The sequence below is a fragment of the Orcinus orca genome, chromosome 14, assembly GCF_937001465.1.
Source record: "Orcinus orca chromosome 14, mOrcOrc1.1, whole genome shotgun sequence".
Classification (NCBI taxonomy): Eukaryota; Metazoa; Chordata; class Mammalia; order Artiodactyla; family Delphinidae; genus Orcinus; species Orcinus orca.
In genome coordinates, this window is record NC_064572.1 from 85,992,324 (window position 1) to 86,019,674 (window position 27,351).

General features: G+C 49.5%; 1 protein-coding gene across 6 annotated transcripts in view; it reads left to right on the forward strand.

Moving 5' to 3' along the window:
- The first annotated feature begins 648 nt into the window (after nt 1-648).
- PTPRE (protein tyrosine phosphatase receptor type E) overlaps nt 649-27,351 on the forward strand; it is a 167,088-nt gene continuing 140,385 nt past the window's right edge. For 2 of the 6 annotated variants that reach the window (XM_049696756.1, XM_049696754.1), the window contains exon 1: nt 652-762. The gene's annotated coding sequence lies outside the window, so the exon portion shown is untranslated. Of the gene's footprint in view, nt 763-27,351 lie in introns of all 6 variants that reach the window. The other 4 variants (XM_049696753.1, XM_049696755.1, XM_033420735.2 and 1 more) reach the window with 4 other exon arrangements.

Here is a 27,351-nt window from a genome sequence, read left to right on the forward strand (position 1 = left end):
CCAGACCCCTCTGGCAGTCGCTGTTCCTCCTGCGTGTGCTGGATATTGCCTTAACGACAAGGAAGCCCTTTTCAACATCCACCAAGTGGCCACCCTTATTCCCGCTTTACAGAGGAAGATACCAGCTCAGGAGATTTCCCGGCTCTCCCCACTTCTCCGAACCAGAGGCAGTACAGGGTGACTGCCCTCTGCTCTCCTGGACCGATTGCATGGCCCAGAGCTGGCGCCCAGCCACGCCACTTCCTGGTGTCCAGGGCCAAGGCTGGGTAGGGCCCTTCCCGCTCGTAAAAGTGGCTGTCACACCCTGACCCCCTACATGATGCCTGGGTCCGGGCACTGGGGCCCCGGCCAGGGTCTCCGCGTGGGGCACCAGCCTGGGCTATAACGTCCAGGATGGCCGGGTCCCTGCCGGGCGCCGGCCATCCCTGCGGGGCGGAGCCGCGGCCTCAGGTGGGGCGGGCGCCGGGTGCGCTCCCAGCGCCGGACACCAGGCGTCGCCCCCGCTCCTCGCGGCGCCGGGCCCCCGCCCCCGCCGCGGAGCCCGAGCCGAGCGGCGCGCAGGAGCAGCGGGAGCGGCCGGACAAATTTCCTGCTCGGCGGCGGGCGGCGGCGCCCGGACCCCGCGGCCTCCGCGCGTCCCCACGACCCTCCTGCGCGCCCGGCGGGGACGGCGGGGCGCCCCGGAGGGCGGCGGGCGGGCGCCCGGGAGATGCGGAGCCGCCGTGGCGGCGGGATCGGCGCGACCGGACCGGCCCCCCCGAGGTGAGCGTGCGTGGGGTGCGGGCCGGGGGCCGCGCGCCCGGGGCGGCCGGAGCAGGCCGGGGACGCCGCCTCGGCCGCCGCCGCGGGAGCGGCCGCGCCGGGGTGCCGGGTACCCGAGCCCGGTCCCTGCCGGCCCGCGGCGCGTCCGGTGCCAGCGTCAAGGGACCGCGCGACCCCGGCCCTCGGGCCCCGGACCCCCCCAGCCCAACTTGGCGACCAGGTTGGCAGCTCTCGCGTTCCCTCTGGGTAAACGGACCAGAGGAGCGTGTGTGTCTGCGGGTGGCGACGGCGCTGGGGGGACGGCGACAGTGAGGACGCGTGTGAAAGCAGGGGAGATCGAGAGGGGGGTGCCAAGCGGGTGTGTTGGGGGCTGCCGCACGCAGGGGTCGAGACGAGACGGGCGCCTTTGGAGGAAGCGACTCCGAGTTGCACCAACTCCGGAGGGGCGTGCGCTGCTGTCCAGGCGCCCCTTGCCTTCCCAGGGAGGGGAACGGAGTGGGATGCCGCTGGGGACTCAGAGATGCGGCAGGGAGTGTGGGGGAAGTGGGCAGGCCCCGCTGGCCCAGGCCGGCCCGCAGCGTCAGCGGGGTGACCTGTCAGAGTTCCTGGGCCAGAGGGCAGTGCAACGCCAAGCCCGCGGGCTTCCCGGGACCATCTGGGAAAGGCCAGACAACCCCTAGGATGGAGAGGCGTAGCCAAGCCCTGAGTGATTGTGCTGGACTTGACCTAAATTCCTTCCTGGCATGGCAAACCTTTCTAGAAAGGTGAAACAGTTATACTGGCAGAATTGTGATATCGATCTGTCGCGGAAGAGGACCTCTCTACCAGAGTTTCAACCCAGGAAACTCAAGGCAAGCGGAATCCGGCTCTGTGTGTGCTTGTATTCTAGAGTGAGAGGTGGCAGAACTGGATCAAAACCGGCAAAGGCTGGTCACGTGTTTCAGAAGTCTCTGGGCCCGTGTCCAGCCAGCTCCTGACCCCCGGTGCCTCTTGACCCAGGGTCGCTGGAGGTCTTTGTGTCTGGAAAGGTCAGTGAATTCCTGCCTCTGCAAAATAGACTCATGCCCGTATAAACTGTGGCAGGGAGGGGGTCAAGGGAGGTCCGTGCCTTTTCAGAACCGGAGCTCTCAGCCAAAGGAGGGTGTGAAAGGGTGGGTGCCGGTGGCCCAGGCTGCCTCCTGACTGCCATGGTCACTCATCCTTCGTGGTATGGGGCAGAGCTCTGTGTGCGAATAGGACTGAGATCTGGGCTTTCTGAGCACAGGCTCTAAGCCTTCGGGGAGCAAAGGGCCAGGTGGTGACATGAAACAGGGCCTTCCCCAATGTGACACTGCCTCTGACCATGATCTCAGGGGCTGAGGTCTTTGTTCATTGGTGTTAGTGATGCCTGTGAACCAGCAACTGCCCCTCCCCTCCCCACAAAATCCCCAGACTTTCCATGTGTCAACGAGACTTAAGAGCTAGATTTGTCCCTGTAGAAGGCCAGATGAATGCAGATGGTTTTAGATTTAAAGCCATACCTACTTAGCGCCCCCAGCCAAGTGAGTTGTGGGCAGTGGTTGAGGAAGTTCATGTTGCTGTCACTGTGATGCCTCCCGGGACCCCTGTGGAGGCGCAGAGGGAATGCGAAGCATTGTGGTCAGGTCCACAATCCCTGCACGGGGGCCACTTCTCACTTCTGTGGAGGGACACCTGGCACCGAGATGGCCAGGGACAGTGCCTCCAAGGAAGCCTGCAGAAGCCTCCCGGAGCTCTGTGTCCTCGTGCTTTACCCCTTCCCGTCCAGGGACGTGTGTGTGAGCAAATCATCAACCCCTGAGAGTGGCTGCAGCAGCCGTAGGATGGGGGTCCGGGGTCCGCAGAGGGGGCGTATTGAAGGTGGATGTGTGAGGAGTTGACAGCAGTTGATGGTTGGTTAGCAATGAAGCTGGAATGTGAAGGTGGGTCTCCTTTGAATTGTGCCCCCGTTGGTCCACTTGTCTCTCCTTCTGCTGCCGTCATCCCAGTCCAAGCCATCCCCCTTTTAGCAAAACTCCCTCCTTCCAGGTCAGAGGCACATCCTAGCCCAGACCAGTCCTCTGCAATTCCCAGGCTCAGGTGCCCACTCTACCTTTCTTCTGGGATGTCAAATGCCCCCAACTCAACATGTCCCAGATCAAACTTGTGAACTCCCCTGACCCAGCCCAACACTTTCCTAATGTTTTCTTTATCCATCTAATCACACCAGCCTCCACCCTGCTGTGGAAGAACATGCTGGATTGTCATTTCCCTGAGGACCATACTGTGTCCTCCGTGCCCAGCCAGGCAGGTACCTGACAGGAGGCTCTGAAAACCATCACTGGACGGATTGAAACGTTTTAGGGGCGCATCTGCGGATGTGGGGAGTCTGTGTCTTTTTAGGGCATGTCTGTCGTGGTTGATAGGCAACCACTCTTTTTTTTTTTTTTTTTTTTTTTCTAATGTGATTGAACTGGATCCTGGAGAGATAAGAGAGGTCTGTCCAGGGACCACATTGACAGTGTTTCTGGAGATGCCCGACATACTTGCTAAAATGACTGTCTGACCTGGACCAGAGTGACCTCAGATGACCTCCCAAGGAGGCGGGCTGGAGATCAGTCAGGAGCCCCATGGATGCCGTCCTCCGTTCCTTTATTTGACATGTCTTTTTCATTTATAATGTTTGAGTTACACTTACAGAGGTTCTGTGTCAAAATAAGAACAAACATATCCATTAGGATAAAGACTGGCCTTCTTAATATTTGATTATCACTAGGAAGAAACTGCGTGTTCCAATATGGCCTTCAGCACTTCTCTTGGCGTGCCATCTCCTAGTGAACCAATGGCTGTGTGCTCCCCGAAGGCACTGCTATGCTTTCCAGATTCTCAGAGATGGAGCCAGCTCAGCCCCCTACTCTGAATCTCCTTCCCCTTTATCTCCATCTTCGGGACTCCTACTCATACCTCAAGGCCCACAAGTGCCTGTCTCCACAAAGCCTTCCTAACCTCTCTCCATAAGAGAGATCTCTCTTCCTTTTAGTTCTGTGGAAGGTTACCTGTCCTGAAGCAGCTATGAGAATCTGTTTTGATTTCCAGTTGACTTGTTTATCTCCTCTACCAGGTCATTTGTGTTTTCAGGGTGGAAGGTATGTCTCTGAGAGCCTGGACTTTGGGTTCAGGTATGGATTCAAATCCTGGTTCTGGTATGACCTTGGCTGAGTTATTCAAGATTCATGCCTCAGTGTTCTCTCCTGTAGAATGGGAGTGATAATCTCTACTTCACAGGACTGTTGTGAGAGTGACGGTTGATGCATATAAAGAACGAGGCACATGGCTGGCACTCCGTAAACTGTGGTTATTAGTCCCCTCCAATACCCGAGGCTGTGTATCGCATGCAGTAAGAAACAGTGATGTTTGAATGAATACATGAACAAACTCAGAGTCCACATGAGTAGATAGATACCTTTTGTGTGCCTTCCACAGCGCTAGATCAAATCAATACGGTGGGACATGCCAGTTAACGATGTTTTTTTGCGTGATAACTTGAGAGATGATGTAAAATTTGCGCGATTAAGTATTTTAACCTGTGCTCCATGAACAGATCCATTCTTCAGCACACGCCATTGACTCTTCAATGTGCGAATGATCCGGTAGGCGGAGGTGCAGTGTTTTATGTGCATTAGCCTGGGTGCACGGGCTGCATTAAACCAGGCTGTGTGCCGGATGCAAGTGAGCCAAACCCGGCATCGAGAAGCGGTGTGTCTAGAGCCAGCGTGGCCCCAGGGTCAAGAGAATGGCTTCTAGACTAGAAAACAAACTGCCCCCCAAACGCTCAGAACTTCACTTTTCTTACCTCCAAAGAGAGAGGTGTGGCACCGGGCCATCTCTGAGCCCCTCCTAACCCCGGTGTGCTGGTCGATTTCACCCAGTCCACGCTGGTCCGGGCGGTGCTGCCGCCGACCGCACGCCCGGCTGCATCCACAGCTGGGCGGCCTCCCGTTCCCGGTTCATCGCAGGGGCCACATCCTCTCTGTGCTGGGTACCGGGTCTACCCAGAGTAGGATTAGGCTCATGGGTGTGTTCAGCAGGGTGTTAGTTTTACATGCTGACCCCAGACATACCGAAAGGCTTTTTTGGGAGAGTTAACGTCTCACTGTTGTGCCACTTGGGTTTTTCTCCAAAAGCAGAGTGCTGGATAACACTCTAGATGGCTGGAGTTTTAGATCAGCTGCACCGGAGGAAAACGGGTTTCCTTGAGTTTTACTAAATCCTCCAACAGATATGCAGGTGTACAGTTGTGGGGCTGGGGGAGCGTCTGCCAGATTCAGGCTGGGAGACCCCTAGTCTGGGGATTACCAGACTGGCTTTCTTTGCTTCTCTCAGTCTGGCTGCTGTTCCCCAAACCTTGTCCATCAAGGGCCACCCCAGGTGTTCTACCTGGGGAGTTTTGATGTGGTTCGCAGCCTCTTTGAACTCACACGGCTCCCGGCCCGGAGCCAGAAATGTGAGCCTGATATCTTTCTTTCAGCTGTGCCGATACTTCAAAGGAGTTGTCAAAGCTTACGAAATAAAAAAAATTAGCAATATCTTTCAGAAAAACAAACATACCCTTTTATATTGATTCCCAGCGAAATAAGAAGTAAGTAAATATATATTTTTTAATGTGTGTTTTTAAATAGGTTTCAGATATAATCAAGAGTATATTGGATGAGAGATCCAAAACGGTGACAACGTTTTCTTTCTCCCTGAAACAAATATAAACTCCAGCAGGGGACAGAGGAGAGTTTGAAGGAGAAAAATGATCCTTGGTTATGTGCTAAAAACCCGAAGCGTTTTGGGCAGGTGTTTCGCTGTTCTGTTTATTGGGTGGGGAATGAAGAATTGATAGGAAAACTTGTCTGCACCCCAAGCCTGGGTTCCAGCAACGCTAAATATGATCTGGCAGAAAGGCTCATGCCGGAATGAGTGTTCAGCGTTCAGCCATGCTCCCCGGCAGGTGCACTGGCTGCGTCATCCTCTCCAGGGATGCTGGGTTGCTCGCCAGGTGCCTGGAGCTCACAGGGCATCCAGGCTTCCAAGAGAAGTGGAAAGTGGAGCAGTGGAGGGAGGGGAGGAAGTGACAGACCCGAGTGTGAGCTGTCCCGGGCAGTGGAGGAGGCTGTATGCTGGGCTCCCCCAGCAGTGATTTTACTCTGTCTGAGAACCAGCAGTGGATCTAAGCCCCGGGCTTTGCTTTTCACTGGCAGGTGCCCAGCCCCGGACTCAGAGCACAGGCTTTGGAGCAGAGGGATGGGGTCAGGCTGGGGCTCTTGACACGGAGGCTGTGGGCAAGTGACTTACTATCTCCCAGTGTGATCCCTCCTCTTTCTGATGGGGACAATGATACTTCCCAACCAGGGTTGTTATGTGGATGGATTGAGGTCACGTATAGAGAGCACGGCCTCCTGCTTACCAGACGGTCACTGGTACTGCTATCATGTCCAGGAGTCCGGGGGCGATGGGACTGGCATCAAAGGCTCGAGACGATCTGAGCTCTGATTTCTGCTCAGCTACACTTGCTTTGTCCTCAAAGCAAGTCACTCCATTTCCATTCTGTAAACACAGGCGTTTTTGGTTATTAATGTCCTTAAATCTATTTGGTCGTTTCCAGCTGAACATTAGTCAAGGATTTTTGTACTAGGGAGCAAATTACTTCCATTTTTCTTCTCAACTAAGATTTTTGAATGTCCTGTCGCCTAGCTCCTTGGTTACCATGTGTTATTCTGAGTGACCTTTGTATTCAGCCTTGTTATTTTGTTTCTGACCCCAAAAGGACTTGGCGTTTTCAGGCTGTGTCCCAGGGACGGGGCTTCCGTGGGTCTGCTCGGCTGAGTTGAGCAGACTTGGCCTTGACTCCTTTGTCAATGTGCACGAGTGCCGGGGGTGGGAGCCCGCTGGGGCAGAGCCCAGCCAGTGCCAGCTCCTGTCCCAGCAGGTACCCCATTAAACCGTGGGAGCTCCGGCCTCCCTTTCTTCCTCTCTTGTTCAAAAGGCTGCCCTCAAAGGGGGACACCCACTTACATGATTTGATGTCACAGCCCTGGGGCCTCCCCTCCCTCCCTCACCAGTCTGGCTGGATTCTTGTCACAGGATAAAGCTTTTCTCTGGTCGTTTGAAATATGGCTCAGGAGGGGCTTTGAGGGCTTTGAGGACACCAGTGGTCAGTTTTTCGTATGTCGCAATTTTTCCCAGGGCTGGCCTGCTCTTAGCCATTTTATACTAATCCACTTGTTACAAAACAGGGAGACTATCAAGATATTAAGCTTTTTTTTTTTTTTGCGGTATGCAGGCCTCTCGCTGTTGTGGCCTCTCCCGTCGTTGCGGAGCGCAGGCTCCGGACGCGCAGGCTCAGCGGCCATGGCTCACGGGACCAGCCGCTCCGCGGCATGTGGGATCCTCCCAGACCGGGGCACGATCCCGCGTCCCCTGCATCGGCAGGCGGACTCTCAACCACTGCGCCGCCAGGGGAGCCTGAGATACTAAGCTTTTTATCTTCTCATGACTCTCCTCTGAGGAGGCCTCCAAACTTTTCGTTCCAGAACGGGAGCCCTGGATCCTAGGACCTGGAGGCAAGAGTTAAGGACCAAGGCATAGCCTGAGACGATTTCAGAGAGCAAGGGGGTGACCTGTCACTTCCAAACACACTGCATGTCAGAAGCAGAAGCTCTCTCAACAATTCCAGGGGAACAGGGGTAGGGAATCAGTATGAGTTAACAAAAAGTCAGGGTATTTGTATCCTTTTGTGACATTCAGGGATTTACAGTGACTCAGTCTGGGCTCACAAAATGTTGCCTTAGGGCACTTGCTTTAATGACTAGAAAACACATAAATGCTCTTTCAAAGAGATTAAAATACTTTAGCTTCTTAAACATGCAAAAAATAAACCCACCTTAGTTGCACTATGACATTGGCTAATCAAAAGAAACTCTCCTTTGCAGCCACATTATTTCAAGTCAGCTCAAAACCTGCCTGGTTACTAGTAAAGGTATTCCTTGTAATGAATGCTTTTCTTCAGTAGGTGGTTTTTCTGGCTCTGAAAGTGGCCTTAGTTTTATAAACAGCCGAACATTTAAGTCCCGGACACCGAAATGCTTTGAAACAGTCACCCCGTCCTTCAGGTACAAATACAGTTGGCTCAGCACTGTCTCCCCCTGAGCTTCTGGCAGCACCTCATTAAGTGCATCGGTAATTCAATAAATTACTTTTCGCCAGTGTTGCGAACATCAGCTAAAGTTCAGTCATCTATTGGAGATGGTATCAGTCTGCTCATTTAAATTCCTTTGAGCAAAGTCCTGATTTTGGCCCAACATAATATAAAAATGCAAGAGCCAGAAATTTAATAATTTTCCACAGAATTGGGCCAAGCTAGGCCTATTCTTAGCCAGCCAGTGACATTCTTTCAAAGGATATTTCTTGGTTTTCATCAAATGTGGGTAGTATTTAAAAGCGTCTGTAAGGTCGCATAGAAGGGACAAATGGGGATTTAAGCATTTATTGAGTATCTACGATATACTTGCACTGGGCTTAACGCTGGTGTTACAGAAAAGTCACAGTGCCTGTCCTATGGGTGCCCCACACCCATAGGCGGGCAAAATCCATCATTTCCAGGGCATATATAATGTAAAGGTGGATGCAGAGGTGGAACAGAGCTGTCAAGACGGGCTTTTGAAGCGGGGGCCTGGAAGGGCTTCACCAAATAGAGCAGGCTTCGTTTTCAAGGATGTTTTCTTGGCAGCCAACAGGGCTAGAACATTCCAGACAGAGGGGCCTCCGTGTGCTTGCCCAGCGGTGAAAAGTAGCGTGACCTGTCTGAGGAACAGCGGGTATCTGAGTGCGGCTAAAGCCCAGGGATGATGAGACTGGGACAAGACAGACGGAAAAGCTTGGGATTCTCCAGACACTTCTAAGAGTCTGGGTTCTGTGTGATGGCCCAGCAGTTCTTAACCTGTTTAAGCTCATGTCCTCCTTTGAGATTCTGAGGAAGACTCTAGACTCATCCTGCAGAAAAATGCATGTGTCTACAGATTGTTTTTACAGCTTCACGAGTCTTGCCTGACCAAGGCCCTGATGTTTTTGGCTGGGAAGACTGCTTTGCACCTGGGCCAGATGCAAGATTAGGGGATGATGATAAGACCAGATTGTAGGCTGAGTTGGAGGTGCCTTTGGCTGGGAGCCAAGGCATTTGGTGACTAGAGGCAGGTGATTCCACTACGGAGAGTCGGCCCAGCGAGGCTTGAGGACAGTTTTTCATCTTGAAACTGGTGATGACAGTGTTTGTGCATCACCCTGCTAACTGTTTATCTTTCTTTTTATGAGGAATTTGGTTACAGTGTACATTGTACATGGGGGATTGGACAGTATTCCTCATAAAATAACATGAAATAGGTCATTTAATGGTGACTGTTGTCATCAGAGAAGCCGACTCAGAGGAATTGTGGTAGGAAGGGCTCATGAACCTGCATGTGGCCACCATTGGCCTCTGACAGGTATAGACTGGGAGTCCCCCCACTCTCTCCCTGCACCCAGGACTCTTGCCTTGCAGACCTCAGTCTAGCTTGCTGCATCACATTTTAAGTTTCCTTTTTAAGTGGAGAAAAGCCAGATTTGAAGCAATGACGTTTATTAAAGGAGTGGAACACAGCAGCTGGGGGAGAGGCTCAGAGAATCATGGTCACTTACGCAAACCAAACGTGAGGGATGCTTAATGCAGCTGGCCCGCCCCAGCTGGTCAGCATCCTGGCAGTTGTCCCTCTGGCAGAAAGAGAGGAAAGACGCACACTTACAAGAGCGAAGAAGGCCGGCTGCCCCTGAGGAGGAGCTTCTGACAGAGGTTGAGTGCCTTTGCCGATTTCTTAGCCAGCCGGAGTGAGAACCTTCCCTGTAGATTTCCACGAACTGGCCCAACTGGGAAACTCAAGTTCTGTCTTCCATGCCGGGGAAGGGGAGTTTTCCTGAGGGCTCCCTGGGCTGTAAAACACCCTTCAAAGTCATGGAGGTCAGGAATGATGGTGAGGCCCGCAATTGCATTGCATTAAAAATTCATTTCCTCAGGACTTCCCTGGCGGTCCAGCGGTTAAGACTTCGTGCTTCCACTGCAGGGGGTGCGGGTTTGATCCCTGGTTGGGGAACTAAAATCCACATGCCATGCAGCCAAAAAAAAAAAAAATTCATTTTCTCCCTTCATTTTACAAATGGAGCCAGGTCCAGGTACCTTTGTGTGCAGAACAGTGCCCAGGACGGACATACGACCTGGCTCAGTGCAACCACGGTTTTGTGCTCAGGAAACTGAATTCACTGCACACTAAAGAGGCATCCTTCTCACTGATTTTCATCAAATAAAAAAGAAAACACTTTTACTCATTTCTAGTTATTTTCTCAATAACCTTCCTCATTTTTTTTTTTTTGCGGTATGCGGGCCTCTCACTGTTGTGGCCTCTCCCGTTGCGGAGCACAGGCTCCGGACGCGCAGGCTCAGCGGCCATGGCTCACGGGCCCAGCTGCTCCGCGGCATGTGGGATCCTCCCGGACCGGGGCACGAACCCATGTCCCCTGCATTGGCAGGTGGACTCTCAACCACTGCGCCACCAGGGAAGGCCCCTCATTTGTTTTTAAGTAACTAGAAATACGTTTTCCGTATAAGTCCTTCAGTTTACCCAAAACCAAAGCCAATTCTGTGAAATAATGTCATTTGCAGCTACATGGATGGACCTAGAGATTATCATACTAAGCGAAGTAAGTCAGAAAGAGAAAGACAAATATCATCTGATATCACTTATGTGTGGCATCTGAAATATGACACAAATGAACTTATCCACGAAACAGAAACAGACTCACAGACATAGAGAACAGACTGTGGTTGCCAAGGGTGAGGGGATGTGTGGGAGGGATGGATTGGGAGTTTGGGATTAGCAGACGCAAACTATTATATATAGAATGGGTAAACAACAAGGTCCTACTGTATAGCACAGGGAACCATATTCAATATCCTGGGATATCGGCTTCCCTGGTGGCGCAGTGGTTGAGAGTCTGCCTGCTGATGCGGGGGACGCGGGTTTGAGCCCTGGTCTGGGAGGATCCCACATGCTGCGGAGCAACTGGACCCGTGCACCACAACTACTGAGCCTGCGCGTCTGGAGCCTGTGCTCCGCAACAAGAGAGGCCACGATAGTGAGAGGCCCGCACACCGCGATGAAGAGTGGCCCCTGCTTGCCACAACTAGAGAAAGCCCTCGCACAGAAACGAAGACCCAACACAGCAAAAGTAAATTAATTAATTAATAAACTCCTACCCCCAACGTCTTCTTTAAAAAAAAAAAAAAATATATATATATATATATATATATATAGCTCCTGGGATAAACTGTAATGGAAAAGAAAATAAATGAATAAATACCAAAGCCAAGTCTACCTTTTTGCTTTAGACATTTTCTCTTTGAGAAGTTTGGGGAACTGTGTGAGCTCCCTGTTTAGAGTCTGAGGACAATGCCTGCCCTAGGTGAGCAGCCTGAGACTTGCCGGGGTCACAGTGCCTGTTCCTGGTACCATGTGCTGACCAGGACTGAGCATCCTTTTTTTTTTTTTTTGATGTAACTTACTTTTTATTGAAAGTATCTTGCATTCGTGACTGATGCTTTCTGCGTTACGCCACACATTTTAACATTAAAGGTTAAATTATTTTTTACACACAAGTAGTGTTTATGGTTTTCCCCACATAGTATTACTGTTTATAAAAAGATGACACACCACATGGGTCAAGTGTCTTTTTTAATTGAAAAGCCAGCAAACTGTCTAATTCTATTTCCTCTCAAAACACAAAATGAGTAGTAACTGAGCCTCTAGCCAACATATTCAAAGCTGAGAGGATTAAAAATGCAAAAACACGTCCTCAGATCTAATTAAGGGAGCCCTGCTACATACAGGCTAATCGATACCAGTGGACTCCAGGAAGCTGGAAGACATTCTGATAACCCCACTCTGATAACATTTACCTCAAGTAGCCTTTTTCCAGTTGCCAACTCATGAATAAAGATAATATGTTGTTAATTCTATTTCAGGAAATTTTTTGCAAGTTGTTTTATTTACAATGCCAACTTTTAAAAGTCACTAAACTGAAGTTAACTGGACAATAAACTAGGCAGAAATTACTTTACAAAAAGAGGGAAAGCCCAAAATGCCACTTTATATAGAGAACCCACAGTTCAGTTTTATTCAGAACAAAGAAAAAATAACTTTTGATCATACTAGAAGAAACTGAGCCATAAGTTTGGAATCTGTACTGAAACTACACATGCAGTGAGGACGACATTCTGCTAAAATACAACTGATTTGCCGCTGCATTTGTGGACCGTTTTTCTAATATTAACAATTATAAACAAAGCAGTGCAACTAGTATTTGGAACAATCCTTACAGTGTTACAGCATCAGACACAAAATTTCACTTCTCCTCACACCACTGGTTCTCTCTGTGTACCTGGGCTTCCTCTTCTTCAGTAAAATCATTTTTGATATTGAATGTCTTTCGAATCTCCTCAGGAGTTTCTCCCTTGATCATATTGGCAACAGTCTTGCAGGTAACATCAGGCAAACCTTTGATGTCTAAGTAGTTTGCTGCCAGTATAAGCTCAAAAAGTGTTCCTTGGTCAACTTGCAGGAATTCTTGATCCCAAACAGGGATGTCATCTGTTCGCTTTTCTTTGTTCTCATCATCCTTAGGAGAGGAGGACCATCCCTGTGGGGGGTGCACCACTGAATGACCTTTTTTAATGTTGCTGCCTTAACATTTGGCAAGGGGACTGGATCATCATCTTCATCATCCATTCCCAAATCTTCCAACATGGTCTTTTTTTTTAAATTTAATTAATTAATTAATTAGGCTGTGCTGGGTCTTCATTTCTGTGCGAGGGCTTTCTCTAGTTGCGGCAAACAGGGGCCACTCTTCATTGCGGTACGCGGGCCTCTCACTGTTGTGGCCTCTCCCGTTGCGGAGCACGGGCTCCGGACGTGCAGGCTCAGTAGCTGTGGCTCACGGGCCCAGGTGCTTCGCGGCACGTGGGATCTTCCCAGACCAGGGCTCGAACCTGCCGTGTCCCCTGCATTGGCAGGCGGACTCTCAAGCACTGCGCCACCAGCGAAGCCCCAACGTGGTCTTAATGGTCACAGATTGTTTCACAATTTCAACATCAACTTCAAATATCTATCCATGAGAACTCTGCAACTTAACTGAAGGCATGGTGTTAGGACCCAAGGAGATGGTGGGCCAGAGACTGATGAGAGCAGGGTGGCGTCTGCAAAAAGAAAAACAGACAAGTTGAGAACAAGTCCAACCGAGCATCCTTTTCCTGTTCTCACCACCCTGGTGGGCTGACCCCTTTATCCTCCCTCCTGTGTCTGACCCCCTGTTCAGTTTTGGGGCTTCGGGAAATGGGGGCCCCTCGTGTGGAGGCCCCACACGAAAGCCTAGCTTATCTGTCTGTTTTGACAGGAGTTGAACGGTCCAGCCTCTAGCAGAGTCTGGAGGTGAGGAGCTATGGCCTCACTGCTGGGCCTCCATCCTGTGTCTGCTTGGCCTGACTCTCGCCAGCCTGTTCCTCTGGGTGTGGTTTCGGCCCGGCCAGCTGCGTCCAGGCGGTATTTTGGAAGGCAGTCACGTGTGTTTCTTGCACGTGGCATGCTTTTGTTTTAGCAAATGATTTATTGTTTTTTATAGTAAAATGCACATCCTGAATGGGCAGGCAGTGCCAGGCAGAAATCAAGGACATCAATCCTCGTCCTTTTACTTTGCACTGGATTTTCTTGTTGTCTGGTTTTGTGTCAGTACAGCAGTGATCTGTAAGTGCTTTACAGAGATTATGCGTTCTTTCGTGACCGGCAGCTTGGAGCCGTTGGAGCAGCCTGGTTCCACGTGCTGTGTCCATTTTCAGACCCGGCAGGCAGGGAGCGCGGCCGTGCTTCCCAGAGTGACTTCCGAGCCGATGGCCTGAGCGATGTTGGGCGGGGATTGCTTGGCTGTGTGGATGTAATGGGCTTGATTGATGGTGACTATATGCATTGAAACGTGTGGAGTGATTGGTATCTGGTACCCTGGGGCTCGACCCCTGTTGCCAATGATAACGAGACATCGGTTAGGCGCCCATGAGGAGAGTCCCTTGGCCCCCCTGGAGCCTGAGGGGGGCCTGCCTTCTGGGAGGAGCCCCTTGCTGCCTCCACTCTGAGTCTGGTTGAGGGTCCACTCTGTTCCCCACCCCCAGCCAGGGTATGTATCCCCAGGGAGCTGGTGGGTGTGCAGCTGCCCTGAGGTCACCACACTCCCCTCTGATCACCGGTGCTAGTTGGTGGGGGTCCCGGTGGCGGGACAGAAGAAGCAGCTCCCGTTACTGACGTGGCTGTAGCCTCCCAGACCCGTCTGTGGGAGGGTCTGCTGGAGAGTCTGTACCTGGGTGTGGGCTGACCCTTCCTCCACGACTCCCCTGGCCTTCCCTGGGGCCCCAGTGCAGAGGAAGGTGTGATGTCACCCTGCAGACTGGAAGAGGCGGGCTGTGTATTGTCAGGGATCTGAGGGTGTCAGACGTGGAGACACGGTTCATTCCACTCGGGTTCACAAGAGGCCTCCTTGACTTACGTAACCGAAGGTTCGGGAAGAGCGGGATCCAGTGGCTCAGCGTTGCCGTCAGGGTCCGCCATCCTTTCCCCTTCGCCTGGACAGGCTCTTTCCCCAGCAGCCTCTCATCCCCCCAGGAGAGAGCCTTTCCAGCAGGTGCAGCCGTAGGCTCCCAGGTGGGTCTCCCTGGCTCTGATGAGCCAGGCCTCGGCCACTTGCCATCCCAAAGGCTTGCACCGTGGCCAGGGCTCACCCTATTCTGACTGTCCAGGCTTGGGCCCCGTGTCCTGCCAGGGGTCGGGGGTGGAGCAGCTCCCTCCAGATCACCTTGGGGTGGGGTGGCTGGGGCCTTCAGGGGAGGGGAAGAGGCTGGACCACTCAGGGAGCAGATGTGAGGACCCCTCGGCCTCCTGGGAAGGGTCTTGGAATCAGAGGAGGGACTTGGGCTCCATCTTGGGCTGGGGGAGGTGAAGGGGGGTTCTGAGGAAGGCGAGGTGGCTGATGAGGGGTGGGCTGGGGGCTCTCAGTGGTCTCCTCCGTGGGCCGTGCATCAGGGAGGGCCCAGAGCATCCTGCATGCCGTGAGGTCGGCAGCTGCATTTTTCACAGAGCTCCCCAGGGAATCCCGATGTGTGGCCAGGTGGAAGACGTCAGGGGCTTTCTGCAGGGGCCCAGGAACGAGGTCAGGACTCTCCTCAGTGACAGAGGGCAGAGGGTGTCCCCGGAGGTATAGGCGGCCCCGTGGCTGCCTGGGCAGGTGGAGAAGAGGCACCGATTCCTCGCAGGGCCAACAGCAGGATTGAGATGGTACCTGGTACCCGTGGCTCTCAGGACTGAAATGCAACCATCGTCGGGAGGGGGCCAGTCATGAGTGCCTGCACCGAGGGAGACTCGTATCCTCGGCGAATCCCCTTCGTTCGTGCTCTGCTCCCCTTTCAGTCCGGCCGCTTCTGTCCTAAATGAGAGCTCTTGGATAGACTAACCCATGACCGAGGTGTTAGGGACTCAGTGGGGGCCAGTTTCAAGCGTTGCTTGTTATAAGACGACAGCTTGGGAAAGCCGAGGCCTGAACGGAATAAACGGTGGAGGGTGGGATTCCCAGCAGCATGCTGGTGGTGGTGGAGGCTGCTGCCCGCGGCCCTGAAGCCCCGGGAGACTTGTAGTCGTGTACATGTGTCCATTCAGTCATCCGTTCAGCACATACGAACGGGAGACCTACTCTGTGCTGGGGCTCCAGTGCTGAACAGAATCCACGGGTCCTGCCCTCGCATCCTCTACCTGGCGCCTGGGCTTCCATGTCTGTCTGTCTGTCTGCCCCCAGGATTCCCCTAAGAGGCTGGTGGCGCCCAGTTCAGCCTTGCTCTGGGGACCGTGTGTGGCGAGGGGGCCGCCCCGAGGTCCTGGTGTCATCCGCGTGGGACTGAGAGGCTCTCCTGTGCCAGGAAGTGTGCCCGCTTCCCTTCCCCGTGGATCCGGAGCAGTGTGTGTTCGTTAGGGGCCCCATTTCCACGTGGGTGTTGATGGCTGAGTGGCTGCCGCCCGGGACTGAAATGTTGCCAGCCTCTCTTTAAAGAGCCCATCTATCTTGTAGTGAATACAGATTCCTGCGACTCTCTTTCTAACCTTAACATTCAAAGGAGGTCGGACTCTAAGGCCAAAGTGGGCGGCATTGGCTGTGGCCGGGCTTGTCCCCCACCAGGCTCCCCTTGTGCTCCCCGCTTCCCCACTCTTTCTCTTGTGTTTCCCCAGTCTCAGCTCCACCCCTGGGGCTTCTTCTTCCAGAACCCCAGACCCCGCTGAGCTCACCCTCTCACAGTGGGGCCACTCGCGCTGTGGAGTGAGGGCCCTGACCCCAGACACCGGCCCCGCGGGTGGCAGTGGCCATGTCAGCGGCAGTGGCTTCGTGCCTCTGGCAGCTCTCCTGCCTGCTGCACGCCTGCCCAGACCGGTGGCCCCGAGAGCTGACACTTCACCTTCAGAGTGGCCGGCGTGCCGTTCTTTTGAAACGAGCAATAGCAAAGCTAGTTCAAGAAATGCCCATTGTTTCCTCCCTCCTATTGCCCAGTCTCCAAAAAATGAAAAGATCCGATGGCCTCATCACATGAGGAGGCCAGGGGGACAGGCTTCCGGGAACAGGGGCCACCCCAGGGGCTGCAGGAGAGACCCTGACTCAGGCCTGAGGAACCACAGATGCCCGGGGCTAAGTGCTGCAAGCCCGGCAGAACCGAATAACAGAATGACTTTGCCCAGCTGCTCCTGATGCGAAAATCATTTTGGATTCGTTTTAAGGGCTCCATGGAGAGTTTCTACTTTGGGAAAAATTCGATCAAGATACCCTAGCATCGGAGTCACAGTCTTTCTTTAATGCAATGTCCGGACCACACATACGTTACTTCTTGTTACCTCTGGCGGGATCTGGATGAACCCGGGCTTGGAGCTGACCTTCAGGTGGGGTGCCCGCTCCCTTGCACTCATCTCCCGCGGCCTGATTTCTGGTAGGTGGGAGCTCAGCCCCTTAAAAGAGCAGCGCGGATGCCGATGAAATCCCTGCGATCGCTGCACTGTCTGGCCTGGCTGGCAGGGAACGGTTTCCCTGCAGGAGGCTTAAGCTAGAAAACATCCATGACGAGTACAAGGAGTATTTGGGTGGAGGTTTAAATGCTGTGTCAAAATGCATAAAAAATACAATTAACCACGGTGTGAGGCGGACCGTGTCTCTGAGAAACTGAGCAAATCAGAGGAGCACGTGAGAACTAACTCTGAAGCGTTTTTATCGAGAAGGAGTTTGAGCTGGAAATGGGGTGGAGTTATAGGGTCACAGGCCTGCTTCTTCGTCAGCAAGGACGAGGGAATGTTTTCAAGGTGCGTGATTGGGCAGATGTATGTTTGTCAGCAGGATTTCACCATTGGCCTACGGTCGGTATGTTCCTCTCTGCCCAGCGTCCCTTCCTGTGTTCAGGGGGGTATTTAATGACCCAAGCAATAAAAACTGCAAGATTAACCAGCACAACGTGGGTGAAGTGTTCACTAGGGTCCCATTTGGTTACAGAACATGGAAACATTGGCACGGACCCCCCATATCTTAGTGCTTTCATCTTTCCTAAAAACTATTGATAATATATAATTTTTAAATCTACAAGTTATCGAGTACAACTGTAGCCGAGCTCGCTAGAAAGTAGCTGCTTTAATGAATGAGCCAAGTGAGAAAACCTCAGCCATCGGTACCATTTCTGTTTTAAGCAGAGGCATTTGAAATGCACATTCCCAGGCACCGAAGAGGTGGTCCTGCGGACGAAGCACACGCGGCCTTCGGCAGTTTGGTCTCAGCTCACCTTCTGAAGCCGGTACGTCTGAGGCTTGGCTGATCCAATTCCATGGCTGCCAAGCTGATGTCGCCTGTGGGCAGGAGGCCTCAGCGCCTCCCCATGTGGACACATGTCCGTAGGACAACGTGAGCATCCTTATGACCGGCAGCCGGCTTCCCCCAGAGAGAGTGGTCCCAGAGAAAGCAAGGCAGAAGTTGCAGCATCTTAGCCTCCGAAGTCACAAGGTCTCTTCTGCAATATTCTGCTGGTCACTCAGGTTAGCCCTACTTACGCAGGGAAGGATGACCAGCCCTTTCCACAGGGTAGGTGCTGGTGAGGACCCTTCCTTCGTTTATTGTCCTGGGTGTATGAGTTACGGCTTTTAGCTGTACACCACAGAATTGAGAAAAGCAACTGGACAGAAGGTTACTGAGTAGTCCTTAGAATCAAATGGAAGACTGGAGAACCGGTTTCAGAAAAGGGGCAGGAACCCCAGAGGCTCACAGCCTGAGCCACAGTCCAGGCCAGGCCACAGGAGGTTTTGATGAGGATGTGGCCTGTGGTCCGTGGCTGCTGGGTCTGCTGGACGTTGCTGCCACTGTGCCCTCGCAGCTGTGGCCTCGACCAGCAGCTGCAGAGCATCCCTGGATACACAACTCGCCCGCAAGAGTCAGTCCTGGGTAGGATCGATTGTTGGAGGCTGCATCACCTCCCTGCCGGAGTTTGGCTGCCGGTGAGTGGAGGTGGGACCGCAGGTAGGATCCTGCCCTGGGTGGAGCGCTCTGAACCACTGACAGTGCACGTAAGAGGGATGCCAGGAAGTAGGACGAGAGCTGAGGCTGCTAAGGGCAGCCCCCAGAGACAGGCATTCATGCTGCCTGGTTTGTACCGAACTCAAGGGCTATTTTTGTCTCCAAGTAAACCCAGTATTACATACTAATGTATTCCTGAAAAGTTATGCTAATTTGAATCGTGGTTTATATGCACTGGCTAAGCTTAATACCTTCTAGAAGTCTGTAGATAATCCTTTTGTAAAGCAGCTAATCCTTTTAGGGAACAAATAATCACTTCTTAACAATTTTGTTTAAGGTCAAGACTCTATATATTGTGTTTTCTTTTTTTTTTTTATTGTGTTTTCTCAAGGCAGAGTTTCCAACTTTTAGGTTTCCTCCTCGGCTCGTAGTGAGGAAACGTTACAGCTTTATAGATAACTGTTTGCAATGTCTCGTGCTGTGTGAAAAAAAAGAAACTGAGGTTTTTGTTTTTTTCATTTTCTCCTCTACTGTAACTGATTGTCTTCTGGAAGGAAGTACAGGCTATTAAAATTTTTAAAGAGCTTGTTTTTATTTTGTTCTCACCCCTGAGGCTGTTTTAATGTGAGCGTGTTTAGCCGTGAACGAGTGAAGAAACGAGCGTTTATAGTTGTTCTGTCTGGGAAGTCAGATTTGGAAAATTCACCTTTAATATTAGTTTCTTTTCCTTCTGTGGGAAGCTTTCACATCCCAGCAGGAATATTTGGTTCCATTTTCTAGAGCTGCTTTCACGTTTCCTGGTTAACTGAGTGCAGGAGCCTGGACGGCAGGGACGTGGGGAGCAAGACAGAGACATGGGCACTGCTCCTTGTGGACTGGTGACAGGTTCCGTGTGTGCAGAGTAGTCCTGGGAGTACAGGGGCAGGGAGAACCAGCAGACGGGGAATGGGAAGCAGTCGGGAAGCGGCTGTTGTGATCCAATAGGGAGACGAGAGAGACAGAGACAGAGACCGAGGGACAGAGACAGAAAGAGACAGAGAGCTAGAGAGACAGAGACAGAGAGACAGAGATGAGAGAGAGACACAGACAGAGACAGAGAGAGACACAGAGAGACAGAGACAGAGAGAGACAGAGGGACTAGTAACAGCTGCCATTCAGGGGCCTCCACGTGTCTGGCGTGTGCATAGCTCGTCTCTTTCCTCACGGAGTTACAGGAACAGGCGGGTTTACTGGAGTGGCCTCCGCCCCAGGGCAGGTCACACACCTGCAGGAGGGCGGCACGTGTGTTACTATGTCAGTAAGACTAATTCAGCTACCTTTGCCTCCAGCGTTGGAACCCGTAGGTGTCATTGGTTGACACTAAAGGAAGTACTGACCTATTTTCAGAGGCCGTGTTATTAAAAGATACATTCCTTTAGCTACTGGAATCATACTCATTGTGACAAGATGCCCCCCTCTGAGAAGGCACCGGGGGACACAGTGGATTCACTTCGTGTGGCTGAATTTTCTTAAGTTGAATATGTGTAAGATGTCAGGCCATCTTATGGTTAGCAAAACTGAGGCTTGGGCAAGTGACATGAGTTGTTCAGGGCCATTTCCCTAGAAGGTGGCAGAGCTGGGCTTCCAACCTGGGTCTGTCCGCTTTCTAAGCAGGGCCTGTCACCAGACCTGCACGCTGGGTTGTAAGGAGCAGAACAGCTTGGAGGCGATGGGCCTGGAAATCCAGGCAGCTTGTTTTGAGCCTCTTTCTACAATTCCAGACCGTGATTCTGAGATGGCCACATCTTTGAATAAAATATGTGGCTAAGGAAAATACAATAAGTAACATTTGTGAGTGGGTTAGTTCGGTCCTTTATATCAGAATACAGGTGATTCTGATTCCGTGGGGGGACATAGTGAATTACTTTCCTGATTTAATTTTACTTTTAAGAGTGAATAGTGATATCCATTTATCTGGTGCATTTTAATGTGTTATTTATCATGATTATTATATTACTATTATTATTTAAATGGATTTTTCTATATTTTATATTGTATTTCAGTATAAAATACAAAAAGCACCATCAGTTTTTGGCCAGGAAAATTAATGCACTCTGCACAAACTATCAGAGGGAATATTGATTTCCTGGATACGATAACCCTGAATTACCTTTTTTCTCAAGATTCATAAATTGCATTAATGGTAGCCTTCAGATTTATAGTTAAAGCAAAACGTTAAAGAAGATTTATTTGGGATATTGGCTGTTTTTCACTCATTTTCCAACCATTCTCATGCAATATCTGAACAGACTTTAAAATTCCTTTCATTTAACAGAGAAACGATTCTCTGAGTTGCTCTTGTTTTGTTTATCCAGTTCCTCTGAGTTGCTCTTGTTTTGTTTATCCAGTTGTCATCGTGTGCTGGCTTCCTGGCCTGGTCCCCCTTTCAGTAAATCGTGTTTGTTATTGACAAGCCTGTTTGTTTCCTTAGAGCTTGGAATTTCTGAGCGGGAAGGAAATAGTAGAAAACTTAGTGCAGATACAGCAATTCTCTGTTTTTAAATGCACGTGTTACCATCCGTTTGTATTGATTCTATCCGGCCTCCTTTTGGAAGTTTTCCAGTGCCAATCCATTCCCTTTTTACGTCTTTCCTGGTTTTTCTCTGTGCGCTTAGAATCATTTGTTCTGGGTGTGTGACAGAGTTGCTGTGCTGGGTTAGACAGCGTGCTCGTCTGATGCTGAATCCACCTACAAGGCTGAGTGAATAGGAAACATCCTACCCTCAGTACAGACTTGGAGGTGTATACTGGAAATGTGTTTATCTATCTTTGAAATAACATTTTGGAAAGCACAGTGTTAGGTAGATAAGGACTTCACCGATGTCACATCAGAAAAAAAAATAATGGAACTTCCCCGGCAGTCCAGTGGTTAAGACTCCGTGCTTCCAATGCAGAGGGCGCGGGTTCGATCCCTGGTCGGGGAGCTAAGATCCCACATGCTGTGTGGTGCGGCAAAAAAAATTTGAAAAAAGAAAAGAAAATCATAGCGTTTGGTTTCATAATGTTTTTTGTCCAGCCCAACTTTTATAGCTGAACAAAATGCTGAGAGCAGTGTTGGAGGTCAAGGTCGCCATAAATCAGCTTTCACACTGGAGAATGAAAATTAACTGTATAGTCATGCAAAGTGACATGTCTGTTAAATACAGAGATTGTTGTGAATAGATTTACACATTCAATTTGTTTGCAGTTGTCAAAAGTGCATTAATTGTAAGCCCAATGACATTGTTTGCTGTTTCAAATGACTTTTAAATTACACATGTGCTACTTAATCTTAAAAGCAAAATTAAACCTTGGATTGGCATACATTTCAGGTTACAACATTAAGCCATTGTATTTGGGGGGCAGGAGTTTAATATGCATTGTAAAATAAAATTAGCAGGTGCTTTGCATTCATGATGGCTTCTGTAATTAGATTCTGTCAACTGTAATTTTTCAGGTTAATTTCTTCCACGATGTGTGCTGTGTACATAATAAAGTTATCAATCCCGATTCATGTTAAAATTATTATATAAATCCTTAGTATTAAAGCAACAAAGTATTTTAAGTAAATTTCTTGGAAGTTTGAGTTGTATGGTAAATAGGTGAAATTGATTTTTTATTTATTTTATTTATTTTTTATTTTTGGCTGTGTTGGGTCTTCGTTTCTGTGCGTGGGCTTTCTCTAGTTGCGGCGAGTGGGGGCCGCGCTTCATCGCGGTGCACGGGCCTCTCACTGTCGCGGCCTCTCTTGTTGCGGAGCATAGGCTCCAGACGTGCAGGCTCAGTAGTTGTGGCTCACCGGCCCAGTTGCTCCGCGGCATGTGGGATCTTCCCAGACCAGGGCTCGAACCCGTGTCCCCTGCATTGGCAGGCAGATTCTCAACCACTGCGCCACCAGGGAAGCCCCGATTTTTTTTTTTTTTTTAGAAGTAAAAAAAAAAAGATGGATATTTTATTTGTTTTAACAAATACAGGTGTTTATTGAGTCTCTACCTGGGCCAGGTGCTGGGGACCCAAAGGTCAGGAAACTGTGGGCACCGCCCTCAAGAATCTGCTAATCTAACATGGTATTTCCAGAGGGTTCTCTGGGACATGTATCCCCTCCCCAAGTGCCATGTGTGGTCAGGTGCGCTGAGAGCTATAGCTGCCTCAGGTGCCACTTGAGAAGGTGTGAGGACGCCAGCGTTTCCAAACTGTTTTGGCCACAGAGACTCTTCTCCTCATAACGTCGCTGATCGTGTTGGTCTGCACTCGGGGATTCTTAACGTGGGATTTCGTGGGAGTCTATGGATAGAATTCAGAGGGTCTGGAAATTTAGATGGGGAAAAAACTTACACTTTATTTTCATATAACTGGCTTCCTTTGTCATCCTATATTCCTCATCCCTTAAAACACTTTTTTATGGTGGGAACAATATATATATTTTTACTTTATGGTTAGTTTTTACTTATTTTTTTATTGAAGTCTAGTTGATTTACAATGTTATGTTAGTTTCAGGTGTACAGCAAAGTGATTCAGTTATACATGTATAATTATTGTTTTTCAGATTCTTTTCCCTTATAGGTTGTTTACACAATATTGAGTAGAGTTCCCTGTGCTGTACAGTAGGTCCTTGTTGGTTGTCTATTTTATATATAGTACTGTGATATATATGTTAATCTCAAACTCCTAATTTATCCCTTGCCCCACCTTTCCTGTTTGGTAACCATAAATTTATGTCTGTGGGTCTCTTTCTATTTTGTATATAAGTTCATTTGTATCTTTTGTTTTAGATTCCACATATAAGTGATATCATATGATATTTGTCTCTCTCTGCCTGGCTTACTTCACTTACGAACAATTAAAAAAAATTTTTTTCAGGATTTAAAAGTCACTTTTTTTGGTGTACAGCTCCACGAGTTTTGACAAGGGCATAGAGATGTGTGACCACCAGCACAATCAAGACACAGTCTTTGCCTCCCCAACTAAACTACTCTTATGCTGTTCCTTTACAGTCAGACCCTCCAACTCCACCCCTAACTCCTGGCAGCGACTGATCTGTTCTCCATTCCTAGAGTGTTTGCCTTTTCTAGAATGTTCTATAAATAGAATCATACAATATGTAGCCTTTTGAGTTTGGCTTCTTTCACTTAGCATATGGGTTTAAGAATCATTCTTGCTGTGGTGTGTATCAATATTGCTGAGTAGTATTCCATGTATGGAAGTACTCACTTGTGGTTAACCATTCTCCAGATGGGAGAATTGGGGTTGTTTCCGTTGGGGACACCTATGAATAAAATGGCTATAACATGTGCGTATAAGTTTCTGTGTGAATCTAGTTTCAATAAGTAAGTAGGATGGGGTTGCTGAATCACATGTATGTTTAACTTTATAAGAAACTTTCAAACTATTTTCCGCAGTGTTGTACTATTTGCTTTTCCATCAGCAGTGTATAGCATTCCAGTTGCTCTGCATCCTTGCCAACATTTACTGTTGTCTGTTGTTTACTTTTCTAATTTTGCCATTCTCATAGGTGAGTGGCAGTAGCTCATTGCAGTTTTAATTTTCATTTCCCTAATGACCAGTGGTTTTGGGCAACTTCTCCTGTGCTTATTTGCCAAACTGTCCATCTCCTTTGGTTGTGTCTGTTCAAATATTTCGCCCATTAAAAATACTGGGTTGTTAGTCCTATATATTTCATTTTATGCAATTAAACACATGATTCTGAGAATAAGCTTCACTAGATGGCCAAAGGGATCCATGTCAGCAAAAAGATTAAGAACCCTTGGGAGACACAGTAGCTTTAAAATATCTTTATTATTTACATTTTTGCATTTTATCGTGGTAGAGCTGCCTTGCTCAAAGACTGACTGCCACACCGTTTCCAAGGTAGCAGCTTGCCCACAGTAGAATACACCACCATGCCATCATTCTTTCTTTCTGTTCTGAGTACATTAAATAGGATTTCACAGAACCGCTCTCAGCTGTGGGTGGGATCCCCATGCCTCCCTCCTCTTTGGTGAACTGTAAAGCATTTCTTCTGCTTTTATTCATGAAATTCCTTAGCCGTCCTGGATTCTTTACCCAAAAGGAAGGAATCCTAAATTGCAGGAAAAATGGGAACCAACATATTCCAGGAGAATGGTCCTATTCCACCTTTTAAGTTAAGAGCTCTTTCTTAAGGCAGGACACCAGTGTGTGTGTTTCATCACGGCCTGTGATTATCTCCGCTGACATATTTTTCTGCCTTGATCTCTGTCTTTTTCATCACAACAGAACTCATGTCCCAGCAAAAATGTTTTTTTATCTAGTGGAGCTATTTTTTTAAAGCCTCTGTGGACTCTTTAAGTGAGCAGCTAAATACTGACTCAGTCGTATCTGAATCTATGGGTCAATATCATTTTCAGTGGCTAACGTTTTTAGGAGCCATATGCTTATTTATGAACAATATATCCGTTTTGTGGTTCTCCTAGTAAGGAATATAAGGAAGATACAAGGTACAGAAATTTGTGCCATAATATTTTAATTCAATGAAAGGCCTTACGTAGGATTCTCTTCTTCCCCATTGGAAGGAAAAAAAAAACTGGAAAAGAAAAGTAAATGCACTGTGTGTGCTGAAAATTTGGCAACACGCAAAAAATCGTGCCATGGTGAAGAGCTCTGCCATGTGTTAGCTATTGCTTTAGAGTGAGTTTTAGTAATGAATAGATGCCCTACATTTTATATTTGGCTCACTTAGCATATGCAAATATATATATGTTAAGCGCTTATCGTTTGGGAAATCAGAGACATAAAAATACATTCTGACCTTCCAGCTGTGCACAGTCCCTCTGGGAAAATGAAGAGCCACACAGGTAAAGTGACAAGGACAGTTATAAGGAAGAGTCAAGTCTTGTGACTCTCACATGGGCGCATCACTGTAGTTTTTAGTGTCACTTCTCAGTTTTTCTCTTAGAGAAGGGAGGGTGGGAAAAGGCGCTTTTGCTCACATGCACACGTGTGTGCCCACGGCCACTCTCCCACTCATCAGTTTCCTGTTGCCTACGTGATAAGTTCCTGCCAATTTAGCAGCTTAAAGCAATACCCACTTCTGATCCCACAGTTTCCCTGGGTCCGGAGCCCAGGGCGCAGCTTCTCTCTGGCTGGTTCACTGCTTGGAGTCTCACAGGACGAGATCAGTGTGTCGGCAGGGCTGTGCTCCTTGCTGGAGACTCTGGGATGTGTCCTCTTCCAAGGTCATTTAGACGAGGTCCCGTTTCCATGCTGGCTGCAGGTGGAGGGTGGGCCTCAGGTTCTAGAAGCTCCTTGGCTCCTGGCCCCCTTCCCCCATCTTCAGAGCCAGCAGGGTTGGGGCGTCCCTCCCCTGTTCCCACCATCTGTGCCCACCCTCTGCTCCTTTCCTGCCTTTAAGGGCTCGCGTGACAGCACTGGACCCACCTGGATAATCCCGGATGCGCTCCCTATTGTAAAGTCGGCTGTTGGGAACCGTAACCCCCTTGCCAAGTCCCTTCCGAGCAGCACCTAGACTGGTGTTTGACGGGTTGGAATCTGGGGGATATATTTTTTTTTAACATCTTTATTGGAGTATAATTTCTTTACAATGGTGTGTTAGTTTCTGCTTTATAACAAAGTGAATCAGTTATACATATACATATGTTCCCATGTCTCTTCCCTCCTGCGTCTCCCTCCCTCCCACCCTCCCTATCCCACCCCTCTAGGTGGTCACAAAGCACTGAGCTGATCTCCCTGGGCTATGCGGCTGCTTCCCACTAGCTATCTATTTTACGTTTGGCAGTGTATATATGTCCATGCCACCCTCTCACTTTGTCACAGCTCACCCTTCCCCCTCCCCATATCCTCAAGTCCATTCTCTAGTAGGTCTGTGTCTTTATTCCCATCTTACCCCTAGGTTCTTCATGACCTTTTTTTTTTTTCCTTAGATTCCATATATATGTGTCAGCATACGGTATTTGTTTTTCTCTTTCTGACTTACTTCACTCTGTATGACAGACTTTAGGTCCATCCCTGCCAAGTCCCTTCCGAGCAGCACCTAAACTAGTGTTTGACGGGTTGGAATCTGGGGGATATTTTTAGAATTCTGCCTCCCAGCCCCTGCACGTGCACATTAACATCAAAATAACAAAATGTCAGGTTCTCCTGAGGGACTGTGTGCAGCAAAGGGATTCGGTTCCCTTTTGGAGACAATATGTGCAGAGATAATTCTGTGATATTTACACATTCGGTGTTTACTCCTCGCAGATTCCATTATCGTATCTTTACGAATACTCTTTACATAAATTAAGATGATTTGTCTATTTCCTGAAAACACAGCAACATGCCACACATTCTGGATGAAAATGCGGGATTGTTTACATCATGGGCCAAATTAAACTCTGGGAGAATTCTGAAGTAGGATAGATGGAAATGTGCTCAAATGTGTGGCGTATTTTAGGTTTCCTAGGAATTTCCTTTCAAGTGTAATCGCAAATTAATATTACAAAGCTATTTAATTATAATATCATCTAATATCCTAATATGTATCTGAGGTCCCCTGGCATTTAACAGAGAAAGTAATGCTAAACACACATTGTTTTCCTCCATGGGGTTGCCCAGGACAACCTCTGTCACCTGGGAAAGACAGGTCTACCCCATGTGGTGGAGGACAGGGGCTGGAGTCAGAGAATTTGGATTCTGTTTTCTTCCCCCACCCCTCCTGGCTGGGCTATTTGGGGCAAGTTCTGTGTTCTCAGGCCTCAGTGTTAACCATCTGGGAATAATAATCCTGACTAGACTTTAATGAAGTGACGTCTAAGAAAATAATTTGTGGGGCTTCCCTGGTGGCGCAGTGGTGGAGAGTCCGCCTGCCGATGCAGGGGACATGGGTTCGTGCCCCGGTCTGGGAAG